This window comes from Puma concolor, chromosome F2 (genome assembly GCF_028749965.1).
Source record: "Puma concolor isolate L17-30 chromosome F2, mPumCon1.1.hap2, whole genome shotgun sequence".
In the NCBI taxonomy this organism is placed as follows: Eukaryota; Metazoa; Chordata; class Mammalia; order Carnivora; family Felidae; genus Puma; species Puma concolor.
This window is the reverse complement of record NC_141684.1, coordinates 5,266,357-5,290,641: the sequence shown is the minus strand read 5'-3', so window position 1 is coordinate 5,290,641 and position 24,285 is coordinate 5,266,357. Positions and strand designations below refer to the sequence as shown.

At 45.2% G+C, this 24,285-nt stretch overlaps 1 long non-coding RNA gene across 1 annotated transcript; it reads left to right on the top strand.

The window, feature by feature from the left end:
• The first annotated feature begins 20,655 nt into the window (after window positions 1–20,655).
• On the top strand, window positions 20,656–22,743 carry LOC147571800 (uncharacterized). The gene is made up of 2 exons (XR_015246577.1): window positions 20,656–20,766; window positions 22,059–22,743. It is a non-coding gene; the product is annotated as an uncharacterized LOC147571800 (long non-coding RNA).
• The last annotated feature ends 1,542 nt before the right edge of the window (window positions 22,744–24,285 follow it).

The following is a 24,285-nucleotide window of genomic DNA, read 5'->3' as shown; positions in this document are numbered from 1 at the left end:
AATTTTTTTAAATTATGTTTCTTATTTCATTGCTTGGACTTCTCAACACTGTGGAGTACAAATGGTGAGAATGGTCATTCTTGTTTCTTACTACAAATAAAATTGTTTTAAATTTCCAACATCTATTATTTAAGTGATAGATGGGAACTAACTTTTCTCAAATTATTTCTCTAAAATCTGTTGAGATAATATATAATTTTAAATTTGATATGGTGAGCTACATTAACGCCCTTCTATAATGTTGATCTCTCCTGGCCTTGCTGGGATGTGTCCTGTTTGGTCATGACATACACACTTGTAGTTGTCTTGTGTCCTTAATTCAATACTGGGTTTGTTTTCCTGATCATTTATCAATGTCCATGGGCCTCACTTCTCATGTCCAATGACTTCCTTTCCGTGTTAGTTTCTGGCAATGTTTCAGCCATTATCTCTTCTCTACAGTTCTCCTCAGAAAATATCTGATGCCTATTTCAGCCTCTGAAACTATCTTTCCATTCATTTAGCTGGTATTTTAAATTTCTATCTTATTGTCTCTCAATTACTTTATCAGTGCTCTTTGCCAGTTCACTACTTTTCAGCTTTGTCTTGGAAGTCCACGGTTTATCTGTGACATATTTTATTTCATTTTTTTAGTCTACAATTACATTTTTATGTCTATACTCTCATATTTCACTTTTGCCTGATTTTGTGCCTTTTCTCTTTTTTTAATGGGAGCTATGCCTTATTGGTTTCTGAACATCTTAAACACACTTTGTCAGCCTAGAATACATTTGTGATCTGAGTGTTGATTATTTCAGCCTGACTTAACATTGGATTTTCTGTGTCCTGGAATCCTGTTTTGCAAGCTTGTTTTGAACAGATTTTTTTTTCAGTTTTGTTTTTCTTTTCTCCCTCTCTCCCTCCATCCCTCTGCGTTCTTTTCTTCCCTGTGGTTTGGTTTTGCAATTGTTCCCACCAGTTGTCTAAGGCAGCTGACCCAGTATGAGGCTCTACGATGGTGGTGTGCAGAGATTTCAAGATGTAATCCTCAGAATATCTTAGCTCTGGTCCCTGAGCCTGCTGGCATTGGCCCTGAGACTCTGTCATTTTCCTCATCCCTTTCTAAGGAAGCAGCCTCTAGATACTACAACTCAGGTAAGCTTTGAATAAAAAAAAAATTTCCAGCTTTCTTGAGTAGTTGGTAACTCGTGGCCAGCACATGCTTAATTACTAAAGTAAACAATGGTTATATTTACAATTATCACTTTTCTTCTCTTTCTGGTAAATAAACAAAGAAGAACCCAAAGCAAATGGTGTTGCCAACTGTTCTGATGGATTGTTTCACGTATTGATTACGGATAGTCTTCTGAGTTAGGTATTATTTCCATATCCTACATGGGTTACCCAAGGGACCAAAAGATTAAGGTTCTTTTACACATATTCATGGACAACAGGGGGTAAAGACTGGGGAAAGGATTTGGGGACAGGTATTCCTGATTCTCAGGATGGACCAGAAATGTGTTCATTGTGACTGGCTTTTTTGTCTTTACTATTATCCCTTTGGGTCAGCTGTCATTGTTAGCTATATCAACCAGGGGTCTAGGTAATCCAGGATCATTTTGGCCACAGCTGATTTGCTTATGGTAACTTTTAGACACTGATGTTCCCTATATCTTTTGCATGGAATGGACCCAGCCACAGCATGTATATTTGCAATTTCTTAGCTTCCCAACCCCTTCAGCAAATCCACCATTGCTCAGATATCCATGGTCTCAAATATGAACCAACCTCAAACAGCCTTCTTGCTGCACGGGAGGAATGAAGGGCACCTAACACCGAGGCCAGGGAAAGGGAGGTCACTAGTCACAGTTAGGAGGTCGGGAATAGGGGACCCCTGCCCCTTCTTCTCTTTTCTTTCTCACTCTGCATGATGACTGACGTTCCTGGTGGCATGTTAGTGACTCCTTCTGGTGGATCACATTACTGTTGAGAAATACTGAAGCAGGACTGCAGGTGAAGCCCTAAGTTAACTAAGGTGCTGTGGACAAACAGTGTTAGGCATCACCCAGAGCTGGCCTGCCCTGTGTGATGTTACTCAGATAAAGTCCCAAGGCACTGAGAGGACCTACTGCCATCTTTCTCAACAGGTCCTGGGGCAGAGAGTGGCCTCTGGTTCACTGCCAGTGAGTTGGTGCCTTCCAAGAGAGAAAACAAACTCACTGCCCCTGCACCTTCCCTCCTTTTCTATTATAAAGCCCCCTGCTTTATTCCATGACAACAGTCTGACTGTCTCTCTTGTTTAAGAGAGGAAACTCACATCCTACTGTCTCTGAGCTACTCCATGATGCTCTTTGTGGCCCTGTGCTTTCTGATATCCTCCCCTTGGACAGACTTCCTCGTCCCTCCTCTCTTGGTTCTGACCTGCCGTTTCCTTGAGGCTATCCAGAATCCATCATGGCACAGAAGTCCCAATTAAAACGGTTTCCATCATGTCTTTTAATCCAACACCAGGGTTTACAGAGCAGCTGGCCACCTAACTCACCAGCTGTAGTCAATGGCTTCACTGGGGCTCTTCAGTCAAGGGCTCCTTCCCCCCGACATCCAGATCACCCCCAAGAAGGGGGCCCTCACTTGCCATCGCTGCTTCCTTTACAAACTCATCCCAAATGTGGTGAATGGTGGTCTCTCTCAACATGTTCCCCACACTAGGATATCTGCATTAAAGAGGACTGCTACAGACCTGAAAACTGTCCCTAAGGGTGGAATTCAATCATCTGTGTAGGGAGTTGGTGGAAATATTTTGGGACAGAGGGATTGGAGCTATCTGATACTCACGTTAATTTATAATCCTGTTAATAACCCTGTCTAGGTGCACATGTGGTTGGGCCATGCATAACAAAGAGGACTCTTGGGATGAAGTATGCTTAATCCTAATTAGTCCATCACCTATAGCCATAAGCCACACACGGGAAGGCAAAGAAGGCCAATCTAGCACTTTCTGTGAATTTCAGTTACTTGATCTCCCCATTTTAACTCATTTAATCATACGAATAAATGTGAGAGACTGATTACTCTTGTTGTACAGATGAGGCGACCCACCTAGAGATGCTGAGGAACTTGCTGGAAATCTCAAAGTTATGAATGGTGATGATGAAGTGTGAATCCAGATTCAAAGGTGTAAATTCTTCTCATGACAGTGCTCCCCTCGAAAGGAGGAACTTTACAACTGGAGGGATCCTGGAAGCAATGTGGCTCAGGAGGGTAATCTTTTCACCCCAGGGTCACAAACAGCAGCAATGCTGGGATGAGAACCCCAACCCCTTCTGGAGCCTCCCTCAGGATGGCTGTTCCTGCCCAGAAGCTGCCCTCACAGGGGAGGCCAGTCTCTCCTTTGGTGCCAACCTGCTCTCTCTCTCTCAGCCCATCTAGTGCTTGGGCTACCAGCCCCTGTCTTGGGTCCCCAGAACCCAAGCCTTGCCAAAGCAACTGCTCTGAACTCCTGCCCCCACCTTCTTTTGAGAGGGTCAGTTTAAGGGGGGTGACCTGAAGTTGGGAGGTCCAGACACAAACTATAAGGACATACTTTAGGGACCCTTAAAACAGGACCACAGAGCTTGGGACCGTGGAGCTAGGGACCACGGAGCTAGTGTTGGCCAGGCAGCCCCCGCAGAGGCAGCAGTGGAGAATGCCTGTCCCAGGAACTTGTGGGTGGTGGTGGCCCCACCCAGCAGACACCCCCAAAGACGCTGCTACTTTGAGATGGTGGCCTGCCCAGTAAAGGGACTCTCCCTCTGATCCACCAGCGGTGCGAGACCCAGATCAGATCTCTAGCTCTGACTCACCCGTCATCTTGGGTATTTTCAGCAGCCAGATGGGGCCCTGTCTGTCTGCATTTTATCATCCTTCTTACCCCTTCTACACACTCTTCACTATGAGCGCATCCCTTCACCTTTATCTGTGTAAGATGCATCAACTTCCTGACACAAACCCAATAAACCAGCTTACATCTGATCTGTTCCTTCCTCCTATCTTTTTGAGATGGAAAAGTTATTCCCTGCCATCCATGGAGAGCCCCTGCCCCGGGACCAGCCTTACCCATCAAATCTATGCCTCTGGTACATTCATCCACTAACCGGAACCACCAGATATCCAAGTAGCATAAACCAGGATCTGACAGACCCTTTTTGAATCCACCCCACTCTCTGTACCCCCAAATCCAATCTATTATTAAATCCACCAAATGAATCCAGAAATCTCCCTTCTCAGACCTAGATATCTGGGGATCTAGAATGGACCTCTCCCTGCGAGTGGGTTAGGGAGATGACAGGGAACAGAGATGAGCGCCGGGAAGGGGAGACATACCCCAGGGGCCTCTGCTTCCCGGGTCCTCGCAAGCCCAAGCTGCCAACTTGATCACGGATCAAACTACCCTCAATAGGCTACATTTTCTAGGCCCTTGGGACACTCTACACACAACTCTCCCCTTCTTAAAATCCCTGAGCCATTTTTAAAGTCGTGTTTAAATGTCAGGTGCCACGTGATCTTCGGCCAGTTTTGAGAAGTGAATGAAAGAGCCTCAGGTCTAGCACTTAAAGGTGATTATAGCTAATGGCTAACCCGAGCTGAGCACTTCTTATCCGGGGCAGACCCCTAAGTACTTTGTATGTATTAATTAATTTAATCGTCACATCAAATCTACAAAATGGGCATAGTCAAGATGGTTAGCATCTCCATTTTACACATGAAGAAACGGATGGTCAGGGAGGTTGAACAATTTGCTCAAGGTCGGAGAAAAAGTTAGTAAGAACAACTTTTCAGACAAGAAAGCTGGGTTTGGAGAGGCTGAGTGATTTGTCCATATGCAAATGGCAAAGGGCTGGCTAAGCTGAGATTCAACCCTTGTCAGCATGGGATCACATGTCCATTCTCTTTGGGAAGTCAACAAAATTCGGCATGGCCTGGGTTCAGCTTCCCATATGTTATGTGCATCTGAGATGGGTATGGCTCAGTTTTGCCCAATTCCTCAAGGAGGAAAGCAGGGTTCAAGCAGAGGAAGTATATAATGTGCGTGAAGGGTAAGACCTAAAAGCTGGAACACGGTCATGACTGAGACAAAAAGCCAAAAATCAGGAACCAAAAAAGGCTTTAAAAGGAAGGCATAAGAACAAGAATCTTTGGGACAATTTTCAAGAACATCACCAGGGTGATGCTGCTTTAGGAGATAAAAGATCAGTAGCTTTAACCTCAGACATTATAAATTAAAAACTTTTTAACGTTGACTTATTTTTGAGAGACAGAGCATGAGCGAGGAAGGGGCAGAGAGAGACACACACACAGGATCCAAAGCAGGCTCCAGGCTTTCAGCTGTCAGCACAGAGCCCAACATGGGGCTCGAACTCATGAACCGTGAGATTATGACCTGAGCCCAAGTCAGACGCTTAACTGACTGAGCCACCCAGGAGACCCCTTTTTTTTAAATTTTTTATCTTCAGACATTATGGAGCAAAACCCACTTTATGAGCAACTTAACTAATTTCCTGAGACTCACCATTGAGTTTGCCGCCATATTTCTTTCCTGAAAACAGACAACTGCCTTTTTGGCCACGATGAGGCACCACAGATACCCTTCCTGCCTCAGCCATACAGCAGTTTTTGTTCCATTTCCGTGGACCGTTGCAGACCACCAAGGATGGAATGTACCGTATGACAGTAGGTACGATGAACAAAAGGAAAGGAGTATTTTTAGTAAGATGGGAACGTGGCAGGAGATGTGCCAGGCTGGTACATGGGGCCTTGTGTAATTTGGCACAGATGCTCTAGGGTTGGGCTGGTAATCATAACCAATTTGGAGCTCACACTGTGAGGTGAGAAAGGGATTTTTTTTTCTTACAAATCAGATGTAAAATGAAAACAAAACTCATTCTTCCTCTCGCAAGAGATAGAAGGGGAGAACAGCAGGGATAAATTTGTGCATGAATAGAAGCGATTCTGATGCCTGGGTGAGAAAAAAATAAATAAACCTATGGTTGGAACCCTCTGATGCTATACCCAAGGTTTGCCAGTGTGGCTTGCAGCATCTGGAGAAGGAAGAAAGGCATGTGTCTTGATTCTAACCTAAAGAAAATGGCCTCCAGTCGACTTCCAGACTTCCTATCCAAGGCAATGTCTCCCCCGTCCCCCGTTCTCCGAACTGCAGCCCCTTCCCGAATCTGAGATGTGGGGGTTCCACAGGGAGTCTATGGATTGGCATATCAAGATGCCAGAAAATTTAAAAGCTGTATTCAAAATTCTATGTTTGCGTGAATACGTACATTTTTATGGGGGGGGGGGGGAGTTCAAAGATTTCATAAATTTCTTAAAGAAGCCCGTGTTCCCAAAGAGTGAAGAAATACTGTCATCCTTAGTAATCGGGCACTAGGGACCTTTGTGGTGTTCTCACTCTGCCCCAGCCTGGGTCCTCATCATGCACCTCCAGTACCTTTGGAACTGACTTTCCTAGTTCAGTGATCGATCAGTTAGCCTGCAGCCCCACAGCTCCATGTACTGGCAGCACGGGAATAACCCGTGGGCTCGCAGAACAGAGATACCTCACCCCCCGCCCCAGACCCACTGAGTGTGCAGGGCTGGACTCTGACTCCCACGCTCCGCTTGACTGCAAGCTCTTTGTCTTTTGCTACATCATACCCTCTGCCTTCAAATAAAAACCTCACGTGAGATGGCTCTGTGGAGTCTGGTTAATCCTTTCCGGTATCTGACACCTAGGCAAACCTCTGCAGAGTTTAATTCCTGGCCCTTGGGTTTAACCGTGTGATGAGCTTTGGCCAAAGGGATTTGAGTCAGGTCATGGTCATTGCCATGAGGACATGTTGGAGGTAGCCTGATGGAGGGTAAGTGATGAAAGGGGCAGATTGGTTGAGTCGGGCCAGTTGGCTCAGTCAAGGGCAGCCAAGCTCAGAACACGGCTAGCCGACCCTGCACATGCACATAAGTCCCATCAAAATCAACACCACCTCCTAGCCATACCCAACTGACCCAAACTCATGAGCAGAAAACGCTGATTGCTGTACAACCTGAGGATCTGAGGTTGTTATATAGCATTTCGAAGGCAATAGATAATTTATACAGAGGAGGTCGACACCAGCCAACTGGAGTATAGGGAGAGGTATGAAAGTGACTGCCAAAGAATCACATCAATACGGCCAGAGTACCGTGTCAAATGCCATATTAACAAAAGCCCACAGTGAGGCTCCTCCGTGGAGTCCGGATCTCCAAGTGCGTAGGAGACCTTGTCCTTGGGGGATCCAGGCACCACCTTGGACAAAGGCTGCTGACAGATTCTGAGAACTTCCCAAGTGCCAAGCATGACTTTCACACACATTTGCCAACTTCTCTCGAGACAATTTACATGAATTTAGTATTTATGTATATTATTCATCCATAACAGATAACGTTACAAGCAAACTCAATTTCAAAGGATATATCATGAAAAGTCAGTTCCTTTCCCACCAAGCAACACACGTTTCTGTCTTTTAGGACAGCTAATGCTGCTGGTTTCCGCGTATCACTCCGGAGGGGGGCCAGTAGGCAATTCACTTCTCCTCCAAGTGCTGTGCTCTGCATGTACGTAAAATTACAGAAGCCAGTGTGTTCGTCTTCACAGATCCGAAACCCCAGCGAGACTGGTTATGTGACTTTGCCAAACATCACACAGGGATTTGGTGTCTCGGCTCCCTGCTTGCCAGACCCCACGGCTGACACGCAGCCTGTGGGGGACATAGTCATCTGCACGCTTCTTTCCTTCTTTCCCTATGTCACAGGCAGAATGCCACCTGACATTAGAAAAAACAGAAAGCCACACTACCCAGAGTTCAAAGCTGTGTGTGGTGCCTCTGTGAAGAAAGGCCTGCTGTGCCATCCGTGAAACTCCCAGAGAATCCCTGTCCCTGTTGCAGCAAAAGTGTCCTCCCAGTTGGCAGGCTAAGAACTAGACGTCCACACCCCTGAGAGCCTTGCTTCTTTCCCATATTTGTACACGTGGATATGGTCACATATCCATTACCCTCATTCACGTACACGTATCTGCTCCATTGCTTGTTCTGTGTTCAGAAAGAAAGAAAGGCCAGAGTACATTTAACAGAACCAGGACGCTATGATGTAGGGTAGACAGCGCAGGCCTTGACTGGAGTATCAAAGGTCTTCTATCCTGGCTCTGTCCATTACTGGCCACGGGCTTGGGATCAAGAGGCTCAACTTGTCCGGGAATCAGTTTCTTCATCAATAAAATGGAAAGCATGATGTATCTACTCAACAAATGTATCAAGTGCTTGCTGTAGGTCAGGCCAGGTGCCTGTCGCCGAGGATGCAAAAGCTATAAATACGGATACCAGCCCTTCCCCACCAAAATGTACTGACCGGCAAAGAAGATGGAATTCTACAACTCAAGTCACCACAAAGCAAGGGGGCTGCTCTGGGGGGGCAGCGCGACGTGCTGGACAGGCAGAGCTCCCTGACCCAGCCTCAGGAGCCCTCCTGGAGAAAGGAGTGTGGCTTGCTCATTCACCAACTACTTAGTGATCCGACAGCAATGGAAAGTATAAGCTCGCCGGAGGGCTCCTGGACAGGGTAACTTTTCGGTTGACTTAGTAACAGCTCCTTCACAGCCCGGCCTCTACTATCTAGGAGAGAAGCCAGGCCCCACCACCGAGGGTCCTGTGAGTGAATCTCTTAAGAAACCATACTTCTCCATTGAGTCTATATTGGAGTGAGGGTATCTGGTACTCACCTCTCTCTTCTTTGTCCCACTGCCCTCGAGAGCCTACAAAATCATAATTTAAAGTTCTATACTGGAAAAATGAGAATAAAGAACCAGAATCTCATGGCGCCTGGGGGGGGGGGCTCAGTTGGGTATGCATCCGACTTCAGCTCAGGTCATGATCTCGATGTTCGTGAGTTCAAGCCCCGCGTCAAGCTCTATGCTGACAGCTTGGATCCTGGAGCCGGTTTCGGATTCTGTGTCTCCCTCTCTCTCTGCCCCTCCCCCACTCATGCTGTGTCTTTCTCTGTCTCTCAAAAACGAATAACCATTAAAGAATTTTTTAAAAAAAGAACCAGATGCTCAAACTGACAGCAAGCTGCCTTTGATGGAATATTTCATTCCTTCCAAAGCGGACTCTGTTCATAACCACTACGACTGCCATAGTTTTGTTTCTTGGCCCTGCCTACCTCCTGAGCTGTACAGATCGATCCCAATTTTGTGCTTAAAATGGGAACAAGAACTGAGGATTTTTTAATTTAAAAATAGATTTTTAATATATAGGTGTCCTCAGAGGTTCCCAAGCAGATTCCAAAATAGAAACTGAGAAATGAGGATGCCAACTGTCAGAGTCTTTATATCCAGTGGCCAAGCCACATTTCCCTTTGTCCTTGTGCTGGTCCCCAGCCAAGTGTGACACAAATGAGGGCAATCCCTGTCTTAGAAACGAGAATCCACTGACATTGTAGATAATCTGTCCATCTCTCAGAAGAGAGGTAAACGAAGCCATCATGTGAAAATATTAATTTTAAAAACAGCCCCCCTCTTATTATGAGCGCCAGTGGAAAATCCCCAAGTACAACACGGTATAGCCAAAAAATGATATTTTCCTTTTTTCATAGGAATAGATGGGACTTAGAGACTGGACCCACTGTCCCTGTTAGGTGGGCACAGCCCCTGTGTCCCTTGCAAAAGGAAGAGCTCACATCACCTCCAAATGCTCTGCTAAAACTGTCAGTCTTCCCATCCCGACAACCAGGCACTAATTTTTTTTAAATAATGAAATTCTAGTTGTCTGTATTTTTAGACATGTGTGTCCCATTGATATGGTAGAAACATAGATCATAAACATGACACAGGAGGGCTCTGAGTGGAAATCAACACAGACCATGGTTTCTGTCCTATGAAAGGAATCAAAGGAGACAAAACCACCCTCTGTTTGCTGAAATGTATACCTGAAGGCACCTGTGGAAGCTTGACCTTAAGCCTGGGGGTGAAACTGTCCCTCATCCACCCCCCAACCCCCAAAGAAGCACTGTGTCTGCACCTCAGGGCTGTTGGAACGACTGAGAAGCCCAAGTTTTGGCAGAAAGCCATCAGCCAGGGTGAGTGTGGGTAACGTGGGAAGTGGGGTGTGAGTGGCTTGCCTCTCTATGGAACATTTTATTTTCTAGAAAATAAAACACTTTGACCAGTTTTTGTCCCTGGAAGTTCTGAAACTTCCATCTCATTTAATTAAAATCATCAGAGCATGATTTAGCCTCCAAGAGAGGGGATATTCTTAATTTGGGAAAAACTTACAACAACTCTTGCTTCCACCCCCCCCCCCCACCGGGGGATGGGTGGAGGGAGAATTAATGTGCCTTTTTCCCTGGGGGAAATTCCAGATGTAGGAAGGTAGTCCACAACTCCAGCTCATATTTTGTTCCTCTGCTATTTAGCTTAAAGAGAAACTCCATTTCTTTTTTTTCCCCATAGAACTACTCTATTCTTTTTTAAAAAATGCTTATTTATTTTGAGAGAGAGAGAGCAACAGTGGGGGAGGGGGAGCATAGAGAGAGGGAGAGAGAGAATCCCAAGCAGGCTCTGTGCTGTCAGTGTAGAGCCCAACAAGGGGCTTGATCTCACAAACCATGAAATCACGACCTGAGCTGAGATCAAAAGTCAGACCCTTAACCCAACTGAGCCACCCAGGTGCCCCACCGTCTGTCAGCTTCTTCCGTGACACAGCCAAGCAGTCTCTTACTGTGGGCATAATGCAACTTTCAACAATGAAATAAACTGTGAACCTCAAACAGGAAACAATATAAGCAGTTAAAAAGCAGAATGGAAAGTTCCTGCCAGTTGGGAGAACTTGGGGCCCATCCTTTCTAGAGAAGGCTGTGTTTAAATGTCTAGCTTTGAAGCTGACATCTGTCATTTCTGTTAAAATGCAAAGGGTGGTAAGTGGCAGGGAGGAAGGAGCTCCAAATGTGTCATCTTTGGAAAGACCACCTTGCTTGCTCATTTCCCTGCCATTTGGGAAAGCTATTATGGGCTTTTTTGTGAGACATTTAAAACCTCTTCGGTAATCTTTCTGAAATTCCTCAAATTTGCCCCAATTAAATTGTCAGAAGGAGAGATGTACCTGACAAATGTCTTCTAGTGGGCAATCCTTTGACAACCCAGCATTTGGCATCTCCGCGTGCTCACGGACTTGGGAAGCGGAAGTGAGGGAAGGTGGGAGGGCCTCAGCCTTGACAGAAGATCCCAGAGCCAGAAGAAGAGTATCATCAGTGTGCAGGCTTCCAATGCATGAACATCCATTTGGTTCTCAGAGGATCCCTATTGAAGGTTTTGCAGTAAGGCAAGGGCTCCAGCCCCCAAATCCACGTGTGACCAGTGGAAAGTAAACTGAAGAGAAGAAGAGTCATTTTCTCCTGGAGCTGTCACAAGGATTGAGTGGGATCGTTTGCATCAGGCACTTGGAGAGGCCGTGGCTCCACATTTCCCTGCACTGGGAAGACACTGCATCCCAGGATTTTGCTTCTCTTGTTCTCAGTTCTTCTGGTGGCCAAATGTGAAGCAGGGGGCAGTCTGCCCCACAGGAGCTAAGTGTCTGACTATGGACCCAAGTCTCTGCAAAGTTTAGGCTCGCTGAAGGTCATAGGAGGCCTTGTTTCAAACTCCCAACACAGCCGTATCGTTAATAAATGTAGCTTATTACATTGTTAATTTATTAATTTGTTCATGTATAATTACTTATATTTAAAGTGTGTACATATATTTATATAATGATCAATTTATTAATAATGACATAAATTATCAATTTATTACTGAATAAATGTAATTATTTATCTTTTGATCTGATTCCTTCAGTCAGTCTGCAACTGGTTAAGACTCATGGGATGAAGGGAGACTAAGTCATTGAACATCACCCAATGTACAACTTCTATACAGGTGGTAGAGGATAGGTAAGCCACCTAGCCAGCCCAAAGGGACCCTACAGAGAACCTCAGAATCCCCTTCATGCCACCATTCCATAATCCACTAAGTCATTCTTTCCCCACTCTTCCTTTAAAAGCAACCCTTTCCAGTCTTATTACAACAAAAAACAATTTCTTTTGAACATTTATTTTGCCACGATCAGGAGGTTGGACACTTATTTGCCACCATCATGAGGCTACTGCAGTAAACACAAAGAGGAATCCGATATGGTCCCTGTCAACAGGAAGCATGCCACAAGTGGAGGAGACAGGGTGTAAACAATACGATACACTCTGCATTCACAGTTACAAGTATCATGTGACATGCCCTTCATCCCACTATCACCAGCAATGTGGCCTTGGACAAGTTAATCGACCTCTTTGGGATTCCCCTTCATCACCTGATGGATTGATATACTATTCTCCTTTCATGATATGGTTAGAGACGTTATCTGTTAATAACATCAATACCAATGCCACTGCCCAGTGAGTGGGATTTGAGAGCTTTCTAAAGAAGGTAGATGGGGTTACCCATCCATATGCAGTTTAACCAGCATGTACCTGCCTACAGCCAGACAGGAGATCCTGGGTCTAGGCTCACTGATTTTATAGGAGATAAGATGTCTGATCCTTAAAAATATTTAACGAGAGCTACTGATGTGGAGGGCCCTGTAAGAAATCAAACTTGGGTCAGAAATAGGTACAAAGAGCGAGCCTTGAATTTTTAAAAAAAAGTAGCTGCCGTTTGTTATGGGAGAAAAATACCAACAATCGACAAGGTGTGGGTACACAGAATCTCTCTCGTCGTGCATGATCTAAAACGAAGGCTCCGTGTTATGAACTGCACTGACACCCAGTGAAACCAAGAAAGCCTCAAATGGCCTGCTGCTCTCCACCTTGCTTCCATGGATAACCCTCCCTATCAAAGGGCCCAGACGCAGCTCCTGCCTATACCTGAGTAGGACGTCCCAGTTCCCTGCCAGCCTTCCAAAGGATTCAAACAAGCCAAGGACATCCTCCCACACAGTCCAGGGGACACCTCACCCTCTCGATATTACAAAGGCTGCTTCGCACAGCCGCTGGTCGTTTGCTCCCTTATCAAACGTAATCTTCGTGGTTTGTGATGTGTCTTGCATACATGTGATATTCTCCCCCCGAGGCTGCGAGTACATGTGATTAATAAGCCGCCCTTGATCTCATCTGTCCAGTATCAGATGTTCCATATCTCTGGGATGAGGATCCCTCCCTCACCAATGGAGTACGTAGGACACAACTAACACAATTGTGTTACTATCTCTGATAGTTTTATTTGTCTGCATTTCTTGCCATTCCCTGCCTCCAAATCTATTTTTTTCCTTCAAAATCTAAATGAGTTCCTGATTTTTAAAAAATGAGACAAAGACTTAACATAATTTTGATCCAGATAATCAGGAGATAGAAACGAGTGCTGCAAAAATGGGGACATGGAGATCCCCCGTTGCAACGGAACCTATTTGCCCAGGTGAATTCAAGCAAATGTGTTTGCAAATATCAAATATTTTAGTGTATCGCCAATAAAAGCTCCTTTTTACACACACACACACACACACACACACACACACAAACACTTTTAAAAGATTCTCAGATGCTTGGGATTTAATACAATTTTTGAAAGAACATTCTATCAACTATTTCACATAGCATCATACGGAATTTGGGCTTTATTTCCATTCTTAATTGATCATGCTGGGGGAAAAACATCTACCCTTCTAGAACTGAGAGTTTTCTTCCCCAAATGTAGAGTGGTGGTTGATATACTCTTTTCGGCCAGCATTCTACTGAGTACCAGCATCTGATCTAACTGAAAAGTTCACCTGGATTTTCCAAAGTACAATGTGACTCTGGTTTTCCTAAGGCAAGGTTAGAGAGACAAAGAGGGATTAGGTGTACTACCACTGATACCTGGTCCTTCCTACAGGTATGCATTGCTTGCAGGCAATGCCAGATAGAGTCTAGGATATGTTAAACTAATCAACAAGCACAACCCCTAAGAGTGAAAATAGGATCTGACAGTGAGGGAAGAAGCAGGCCTGGATCTGTCGCTGTCCGTGGTCCTTATTGGCGAGGCGATAACCGTCCTGTTAGGTTGATCCTGGGAGAGATACACTTTTCATTTTATTCCCAGAATCAGTGGATGTGACCCAAGTAACATGATTTGATTGAAGCAAAGTTGTAAGTGTAACTATTTTAGTTACCTTAAGTAGTTTCTGATGCAGTTATAATAACACTATGTTTTCTTTCATTTTTATTTTGAAAAAAGATCTGAGTCTCAATCCCATAGATGGTTACAAGGAACATGTTCTCTGCAGGTCTCCTCCCCAGGCCCAAGGACTCAATGGGTGCTTTCTCAATTCAAAGAAGTCATCTCTATTCACAACTCACTAAATAAATAAGACAAAGTCATCCTGGTCAATCTATGCAACTGCCCAATCTGTGGTCTCTGTGATCAACCACACGTCATCATTGGAAACATGCAGTACTGACATTTGATGGGAAGGCATTCTACCCTCTGCAGTGAGGCTGTGCTGTCCCTGACAGTTCTATCTCCTTCATTTGGAGTGGGTGGAGGACCACCTTCCATTCCCTGCTGTGCTCCACTGCAGAACAACTCACAGCAGGAATAATTACAATGGTCCCACACTCTACTTGCTGTGGAAGATTATCCCTCATCAGCAGAAGGAGAAGTGCATCTGACCTTTTTGGGCATAGGGCCCTCCTTGCTGATGCCCCTGGAATGTCAGTTTTGCCCATCCCCAACTCAGACACTGGTAACCCCTGACCCAGGTTCTGCCTGTCTCACTTGGCATTCACACATTGACCTTTGGTATTCTAGATGACAAGGCACATTCCTCAGAAGGAAACATCAGAGCTCCTTCCCTCTCCAGGGAAAACATAAACAGACAAATCATCCTAGGACCTTGGATATGTAAATCAGTTGGTTTTGACATGAATGCCCTGACAGACCAAGACAAAGGATGCTTAGTTTGGCCCCATGCCCATGGGAAAATCTCCATTCTTCAGAGCTCTGTTCATGCCAAAATCACTGTGACTACATCTCAAACTTCTGTAGCCCACAGAGGAGCAGGTCACATGGCAAAAATCCATCAGAGTCCCAGAGAGTCCCTGGAGGACTGGGGACAAACTTCTGAAAAAGATGACTGTCCCCAAGAGGACAAAGCAAACAATAATATCTCAATTTCCATATTTCTGTAAGTTTCTAACTCAGTCCAACAAGAACCTCTCCCCAAATGTACATGTCTGTCATTTTATAATGGAAACCCATAGTAAAACATGATCTACTTGATAGAGATTTGCTGGGATGTTTTGAATTCATAAAATAAAACATGGTATTCTTTTAAATATGTCTCATGGATTGTCAATACATTCTACTAAACACTATATTCTCTGCATTGTCTCCACTGTTTTGGGCTCCAACTAACGATAAAATATTGGAAGCCAGAAACCTCAACCATTTCGGTTTTCTTCTCTGAGGAAACTGCTATCTTGACTGCATTAATGTGGATGACCTTTGGTATATATGGATTGAGTCAAGTGAAATTGAAGGACAGCCTCTCTCCATGTGTAATTTCGGAATTAAAAACACTGTCCACGTGGTGAACTGGAGGGGGGGGCGCATTTCCAGGGACTCAAGGGCAGCTTGAGAAGAGTGAATCTTATCCCTTGTGAGTTCAGCAATTGAATAGCTGTACTAATATGGCATAAGGGGAGTAATGTGAGACAGGAGAGCTCGTCCTAACACAGAGCACTGGATCGGTCGGGGTCTCACTTTCCTGTCATCTGTCACTTGATTCCATTAAAGCTTGGATACAACTGAGATCTGGACATCTCCCTGGAGATACACTAGGGCCACATCATTCTTAGTATGTTTAAGACTTAACCTGACATCTGAATACCCAAATCCCTTCCCCTTCCCCTACATTGGTTCACTTTGGGCTGATATTCACCACAGGATCTTCCTATTACTCACCCATTCTGTTCCCTCCATCCATACACAAATCCCAGGGCTGAAAAACATATCAGTGGCTTCTCAGTGCCAACAAGACAGTCAGCATCATGACCTACAGATCCCCCCTAAACAGGGGTCGGCCTACCTTCTCAGCCTCACCTTCATCCTGTTGCTTACATACACATCACACATAACACAGGACATCCCTACAGGGCAGCAGGCCCCTTGACACGTGTCTAGGTTGATTCCTTGACAGGGATGCTCACACGGCAATTATCTATCTGGCAAATCTCAGCTCATCCTTCACAACAACAAAAGAATTACCTTGGGGAAGATGCCTGTCTCATACTTCCCAGGCAAAAAAGGCACTCTACTCACACAGTCCCATCTAGATTCCTCTGTCACTGTGCTGGTTGCATGGCTTGACACTTTCCCTGGGCAGAGCGTTTATTGCTTTCCTTTTCACCTCAGCCCACCGCAAGCTCTCTGAGGACATTTTTGTTTCATTCTTGTATATTCTCTCTTCCGCTTTCAGTCTATCAAGTGTCTGTTGTTTGGATCCTATACGCCTCACTTGGAATCAGTGTGTTCCTAATCTTGCTCTCTGTCATCTACCAACAGGGAGTCAAGTCATGAATTCCAGTTTCCTCATCTCTGAAATGAACTTACAAATGTCACTCAATATTGTAGTGAAGGGGTGCCTGGGTGGCTCAGTCAAGCGTCCAACTTCCGCTGAGGTCATGATCTCACAGTTCGTGAGTTCAAACCCCACATCGGGCTCTCTGCTGTCAACGTGCAGCCCACTTTGGATCCTCTGTCTCCCTCTCTCTCTGACCCCACCCTGTGCCTGCTCTCTCTCTCTCTCTCTCTCAAAAATAAATAAGCATAAAAAAGAATATTGCAGTGAAAACAGAAAATTAATTAATAGAAAATAACTTTAATAAGGTGTCTACCATGGTGTCTTATGATTGTAAATGTTTAGCATTTTATTAAATTATTCAACAAATACTTATGAAGTGTATACTTTGAGCCAGGAAATGTGAAACATTAAAGAAATGCAGACCCGGGTCATGACCTCACTGGGTCATGGAAGTGAGGAAGAGACAGATGCTAATTAAATCAACACACACACACACACACACACACACACACACACACACACAACTGTAAAAGAGATACTATCTTAGAATAAATCATAATAAAAGAGCCAATCTAGACCAGTTTAGGGCCAGAGAAGGCTTCCCCATGGAAACTGGTGGCTGAAGTATAAATAAAATTTCCCTAAGCACAGTTGGAAGGAACACGACATTCTTTTTCTCTCCTGTTCTGCTTCCTATTTCTTATGATGCCGTAGAAGGCATCATGGGGCCTTCACACCCCACGCTCTAGACTAGCTCTGTCCAGTAGACCACTGGGATGGTGGAAATGCTCTAACCGCACAGCCCCGGGACAGAAACCACTAGCTCTTCGTGGCTACTGGGCACTTGAAACATGGCTGATGAAACTGAGGAACTGAAATTTTAACTAATTGAAATTTAGGCGGCAAAAGCCACATGAGGTTACCATCTCAGACCCTATTTCCATATTTAACCTCAGAGTCAGCGGATTCAAGACAGCCACTAACACACACTAACTTCGGTCTATCTTCAGGAAACAATGCCAGAAAGGCATCCTGGCATCTTTTTTTTTAATTTTTTTTTACATTTATTTATTTTTGAGAGACAGAGACAGCGTGAGCCGGAGGGGGGGGTGCAGAGAGAGAGGAAGACACAGAATCTGAAACGGGCTCCAGGCTCCGAGCTGTCAGCACAGAGCCCGACGTGGGGCTCGAACTCACGGACCGTGAGATCATGACCTGAGCCGAAGTCGGCGCTTAACCGACTGAGCCACCCAGGCGCCCTGCGTCTTTTATTTAGAGTGACAGTGATATACACTGACTCAAATCTATCTTAACTAATCCATTTGTCTGGAACGAGTTGCCCCGCCAGAGCATGGGATTACCCTCAAGACATCTCATCAAGAATATCAAATATATCACTAAGCTTTCCATTACACAAGCATTAAAATGCAGCTAGTCCTTCCCTTTTCCTCTAAATCACTATCCACTGGAACCCACTCAGTTCACATTCAGTAACTATTTTCTATTTGCAGGGTTCTGGAATAAGTATTGAGGATGAAAAATAAAGAAGCCGACGTCTCTGTCCTCAAAAGGCTTATTAGTAGTAGTAGGAACAAGGATGAGCAAATTCAATCAGAGCTTTGGGGGTGTGGTTAAAGGGACTGTCTGGCGGGGGGCACCGCACAAAATAAGGCATGCAGGGATCAGGATATAAGGGTCAGTCCCTGGCATTTTATTTTCAGTTTAGAAAGTTTGCAATGCTGGCAGCATGGAGGGAAGAGGGAATAGGACAGCAGGACCGTTAGGGGCTGAAGCACTGTCAGGGGGCAGGGAAGATACGAATAAGCCTAGACCGGGGGGCGGGGACAGTAGGACTTCAGGGAGGAAGACCAATCTGGGAGATGTTTCAGAAGCAGCAGACCCATCTTGTGGAGAGAAAAATAAAGGAGGAGTCTGGAATGGCTCCCAAGTTTCTGTTTTGGTGGTGGATGAACAATGGTTATCTTGCAAAATCTCTTACACACGAGGAGACAGTGTAGAGGGGGGAGAGCATGAGTGCCTGGGGAACTTTCAGACCTAAAGATTTTGTTCTGCAGATGGGTGGAAAGCGTGTGTGTGTGTGTGTGTGTGTGTGTGTCTGCGTGTGTGCACATGCGTGCACGTGTACGTGTATCAAGAAATAGAGACTGATTGATCGATGTCCCCTCCAGAACAGTGTTCTCAGCTCTCAACAAGGAGCAATTCTGCCCTTCAGGGGACATCAGGCAACATCCAGAGATGTTTCATCTGAACGGAGTGCTATTACATCTAGTAGGTAGAGCCGAGGATGCCGCAAAACATCCCACGCTGCACAACAAAGACTCGTCCCGCCCAAATGTCCACAGGACTGAGGCTGGGGAACGTCGTGCTACAACACAAATCGGACAGCTGAATGAATGCCAACCCTGGGCCAAGACATCCCCGAATTAGATCTCACATCTACCACCCAGTTGCTGCGTGACATTGAAAATGTGATTTCTCTTCCATGACCCTCAGTTTCTATAGGAGGAAAATCAGAGACAACGTCACTGTTACAAATATTACATGAAATTATGCACATAAAATTGTTGGACTCAAAAGAGGTATTTATCAAATGTCTCCTTTCTTTTCCTTATATTTAAAAACCATGGGCACTGGGGTGGCTCAGTCAGTTAAGCGTTCGACTCTTGATTTTGGCTCAGCTCATGATCTCACGGTCATGAGATCGAGCCTGGCATCCATGTTGGGCATGGAGACTGCTCAGGATTCGCCATCTCTCTCCCTCTCTCTCTCTCCTCTGCCCCTCCTCCACGCATACATGCACACACATACACTCTCTCTCTCTCAAAAACAAATAAATAAATAAAAATAAAGCATCATTAACTTTTTTCTGTGGTTGTGTGTTCGCCTGTAGAAACTAGTCCTGGCACAGAAGTCTACAGTGAGGCTGGTGCAACTCCCCCGAAGCCTCCTGTGCTCTCCTAAACACACCTTTTCCTGTCGTGATGCCGACCATCAGGACCTTGTCAACTTCATTCTACTGTCACTGCCAGGTCTCTTTTCTGCGTCACATGCTGGTGGCAGGAGGCTCAGCCTAGGTCCCCCTGTCCTCTCAGCCCACACGCTCTCTGGAGATTCTTCCATGGACTCCCCCGGCTTTCCGTGTCATCTATTTGCAAACTTCTGGGTGATGGAAACAGCCGGCTGTCTCCTGCGTACCCAACCCACCCTCTTATTTACAACGGAATCCTGATTTTATTCAGATTGGCAATATACTCAAATTTTAACCTGTTTCTGAGCCTCCTTTGGAGACGGGCATGAGCTTCCAGAAAACCCCCGTTATCCCTCTTGTCCTTCTTCCCCAGCACACTTCCCATCTGGGACACAGTAAGACGGCTGGATCTCCGGAAAGCATCTCTGAACAGAACACCAGCTTAGTGGCTGAAACTCCTTAATAAGATTTACGGAGAAGAAAGGAGGAGTTTGGGGTCTTGATGAACTGAGCCACTAAACCAGCTCTAAGTTCCTACCCTTGGGCATTTTTCAATGTGGGCGAACAGTGTAAGCCTCCCTTTTGTTTAAATTGTTACGTTCATCTTTGTCACTAATAGCCAATCGCGATTTGTCATTGATAAAGGCTCTCAGTTGTAGAACTACAGTCTGAAACATCCAGACTTACAGATTTTTACATGAAATTCACCCCAGACACAAAATATGGACAACAGGAAGCTCCTCCTTTCTTCCTGAAGACATGCTTCTCTGCAGTCTCCCCGTCGTGGCAAACTCTGCCCATCTTCTTTACCTTAGTTCGACCAGCAACGCCACGACATCTCATTCCTCATCCGAAGTTCATCCTGTACTGTCCGGTATCTCTTTGTTGCCCCTTGTACAACCTTGTCCAAGCCATCATTCCCTTCTCTGGACTACTGTGACAGCCCCTCACCATTTCCACTTCTGTAATCTCCATGGAGAAGCCAGAATGATTTCAACAAACACATGGGTTTATTACATCATCTCCTGGCTCACAGCCCTTCAGGGGGCCTTTGCTTTGTAGGTACCAGCCCTAACTGACGGGAGCTCCCCAAATATACATCCAAGACCTCCTCTCCAACGGCTCACCCTCTGCCATGACCCAGACATATTAGAGGTGCTTTGTCTGCTTAAACGCTAAAAACTCTTACTCAGCATGTGCTGGTGTATTTGTTCTAGCCATCCTCCTTCCAGAAATATTCCCCCTCTGATCTTTGTGTGCCCAGCTCCTACTTGTTAACCAGAACTGAGCTGAAATGTTATCTCCTCTGGGAGCACTCCCTGACCTCTTGTCTAAAATAGTCACCAGTTACTTCCTATTCGATATCCTATTTTAATTTCCTGCCCAACACTCATTAATTGATACCTTATTTATTTATTTATTTTAACTTCTTTAATATTTTTATTTCTCCCCTGAACATAAGCTCCATCATGTTGGGGACTCTGTCTCCCGCCTTGGCCCATGGGTCCCTAGCTTCTAGAAAGGGGCTATCACTCCGACGGCACCACACAAATAAATGGTTTTGGGTGAAAGGCATGAGCGTAATCGTCCATCACTTTAGCCCTCCCTCTGCCTCTCTGAATCAGTAGTTAAACAGGTGGGGCTCTCAAGTGCCTTCTCCCAGCGAGATCTCAAGCTTTTAGGCCTATGGCAGTCCTTTGTGCTCGTGTGAGCCCTGAGCACATCACATAGTCCCTGAACCCCACCTGCTTCTACAACCCGGCCACACACGGCTCACCACTGCCCAACCCAAGCACGCCTGGCTCCCTCATGCTCCTCCCGTCCTCACACGCTGTCCTCACTGCCCGGGCTGCCCTTCTCTCTCCATCCCACATGTAGTCTCCCCACTTGTCCTTCAAAACTCATTCCCAACATCAGCCAAACCTCCCCACCTGCCTGCAGCAAGGCACTCACTGGCTTCTTTCATTCAAATGACACTTGGCATAGTCTCATGTTTTTTCTCACCACAGTGATTATGCACCTTTTTCATATGCTTGTCTACTTCTCTAGTCTCATTGTAAGCTCTGTGACAGCGGAGACCACGCCCCACCCATTTCTGTTCCCCTCACCTTCTGTAACAATCTTTGTCACATGGTCTCAATACCTCCTGTGGAATGTTCTCAGATGCTGATGCTCTGGTTATTTTTATAGGTGTTCATGGAGAGAATGGTAGTCTTTTTTCCCCTAAATATATCATCAGTGATTATTTTAACAGTATCTTATTTATCCAAGTCTAGTTTTCTGACATATCCATTTACCCCCAAATTCATTTTCCCCCCTGCCTTAGAGGTTCCATTTCCAGGTTAAGGATGGTGAGTGAGGGAAAGAGACAGAGTTGCTCTTTATTTTTCTTTCTTTCTTTATTCCTTCCTTCCTTCCTTCCTTTCTTTTTTCTTTCTTTCTTTCAGCCATAAAACTCAGAATGAATTACGATTCCATGAGGTACAGATGAGAAAAATGAATCACGTATGCTTCACAGGAAGTGACTTCATCATTTCCAACAAGTGGCCATGGAAGTAGAGTTTGCCATCACTGGCTGAAAAGATGTCTGTCACAAAAGAGAGCTGCGCCCAACTGAGGCCACCAGGCCACATCTCAGAGCCTTCTTTTCCCCATACTTGAGGACCCCCACTTCCGAGGCCAGATGACTTCAGGGTTATATTGTCTGACCCCCTCAGGAACAGAGAAGGTGCCCAAGGAGGGGGAGAGGACCCACTAAAGTTCATTAGAATTGAAGTTATGTAGGATGATTGGCTGGCTCAGTATATCTGTGGTGGGTTCTGAACCAGATCTCAGCCCCCTGTGCCCTCCAGTGCCCTTCCCACGGCACCAGCCCACTTCCTCATCCTCTAAGAGTCATGTCTCCATAGCTTCCTGCACTTCCTTGCTCAACAGCCTCACCGAACCTCTACTAGAGTGTGGGTTACTCCCCCAGTGTTCCTTCTTCCATGCTAGACTGTAAGCTCTCCAAGAATAGAAATGGTATGTATTCTTCTCTGTATCCTTCATTTCTAGCACATTGTCTGTCTTGAGAAGACATTCAAAGACTATCTGTTGGATGCACGCAGAAAACAATAAATAAGGCTCATCGTCTCTCTCTCTCTTTCCCTTTTCTAATAGAAGACTCAAATTTCCTATAAATTCCCACACAGAAGAATGTGTAAAAGCTTGAGCATCCCAGGGACTGTCCAAAGATCTCCAGCTATAACCTTCTATTTAACTAGGACTGTTACTATTATTATCTATATACAGTGTGCCTGAGGTCCTAAGAACAGAGAGATACTCTTTGGAAGCCAGAAGCCACCTGAGAAAAACACCATTTTGGTGACTTTTCTCCAAATGTACCCAAAGGCCTGGGTTCCTGTCATGTGATGTTTTTCCCTCCTTCTTAAGGGAAGAGAGGATATTAACAAAGATCACTATTCTCAAGCAAGGCAGACCAAATTCACAAGGATCTTTCCCATAAAATATCTGCATATCTGAACGAAGGAAAAAGGAGTACTGTTCTAATTTTTTAATTTCTTTGAAGTACATCTTTTTGTATAAAGAAATTTGCTCTTTGATTCCAAATAAGGCACAAGTAAGTAGAAGAAAGATTTCTCCATGAACCCACAATTCCCACCCTGGGAAGGTAGAATTATGGTGCCCCAGAGATGTCCACATCCTAATCCGCAGAGCCCATGAATATGTTACCTTACATCACAAAAGGGACTCTGTGGATGGGATTAGAGTTAAGGACCTTGAGATGGAGAGATTATCCTGGAATATCCAGATGGGCTTGATGTAGTCACAATACTCCTTCAAAGCAAATAGCCTTTCTTGGATGTGACCAGAAGACAGCAATGTGGCTGGCTCTGAAGATGGAAAAGGGGGACGTGCATGAAGGAATGCAGGCGGCCTCTATAAACCCCAAAAGGCAAAAAGATGTATCCTCTCCTAGAGCCTTCAGAAAGGAATACGGTCCTCCTGACATCAGGTCAGTGAGACCCATGTCAGACTTCTAAACAGCAGCTGGGTGATATGTCTGTGTCATTTTAAAATTATTTGCTATGGCACAAAACAGAAAACTGATACAGGGCAGTAATAAAGAGTCAAGGAAGCCCTTCTCAGTGCTGGAGGGATGGAATAACCTGTTTGAGCAGGCACTTTCTGGGCTATTAGGCTCAGGACAAGCCCCTGGTGTGCCTCAGACCACCAATTCCAAGCTAAGAATTATTGCACTGTGTCCAGATGCTTCTCTCTTCAGACAGCAGACTGAACGTGGGGTGGGGCCATCCGATTAAGGACATGGGGCAGGGATCTCACCCACCTCTCTGCCTTGTTCAGTGCCGATAGGCATAGAGAAATGTATCTTCGTGAATGAAAGCAATTTGGACACTACAGGAGACCTACAATAAGGGGAGCATAAAAGTCTTAGATCTTTATCATATGATGAGCAGAAAAAGGGAGGTTTTCTCACTAGCCTATCTGGTCTCAGAAGTCAACAAATTAGAATTCTGAAAAGGTGCATGATTTGCCTGGGGTCATCTAGTAAACTAGGGAGAAAAAGAGGCCAGGGGCACAATTCTTGACCCTTTGCCATCTGCATTATATCAGCCTGCAGTAAGAACTGGAAAATCCACTATAGAGGTAGAA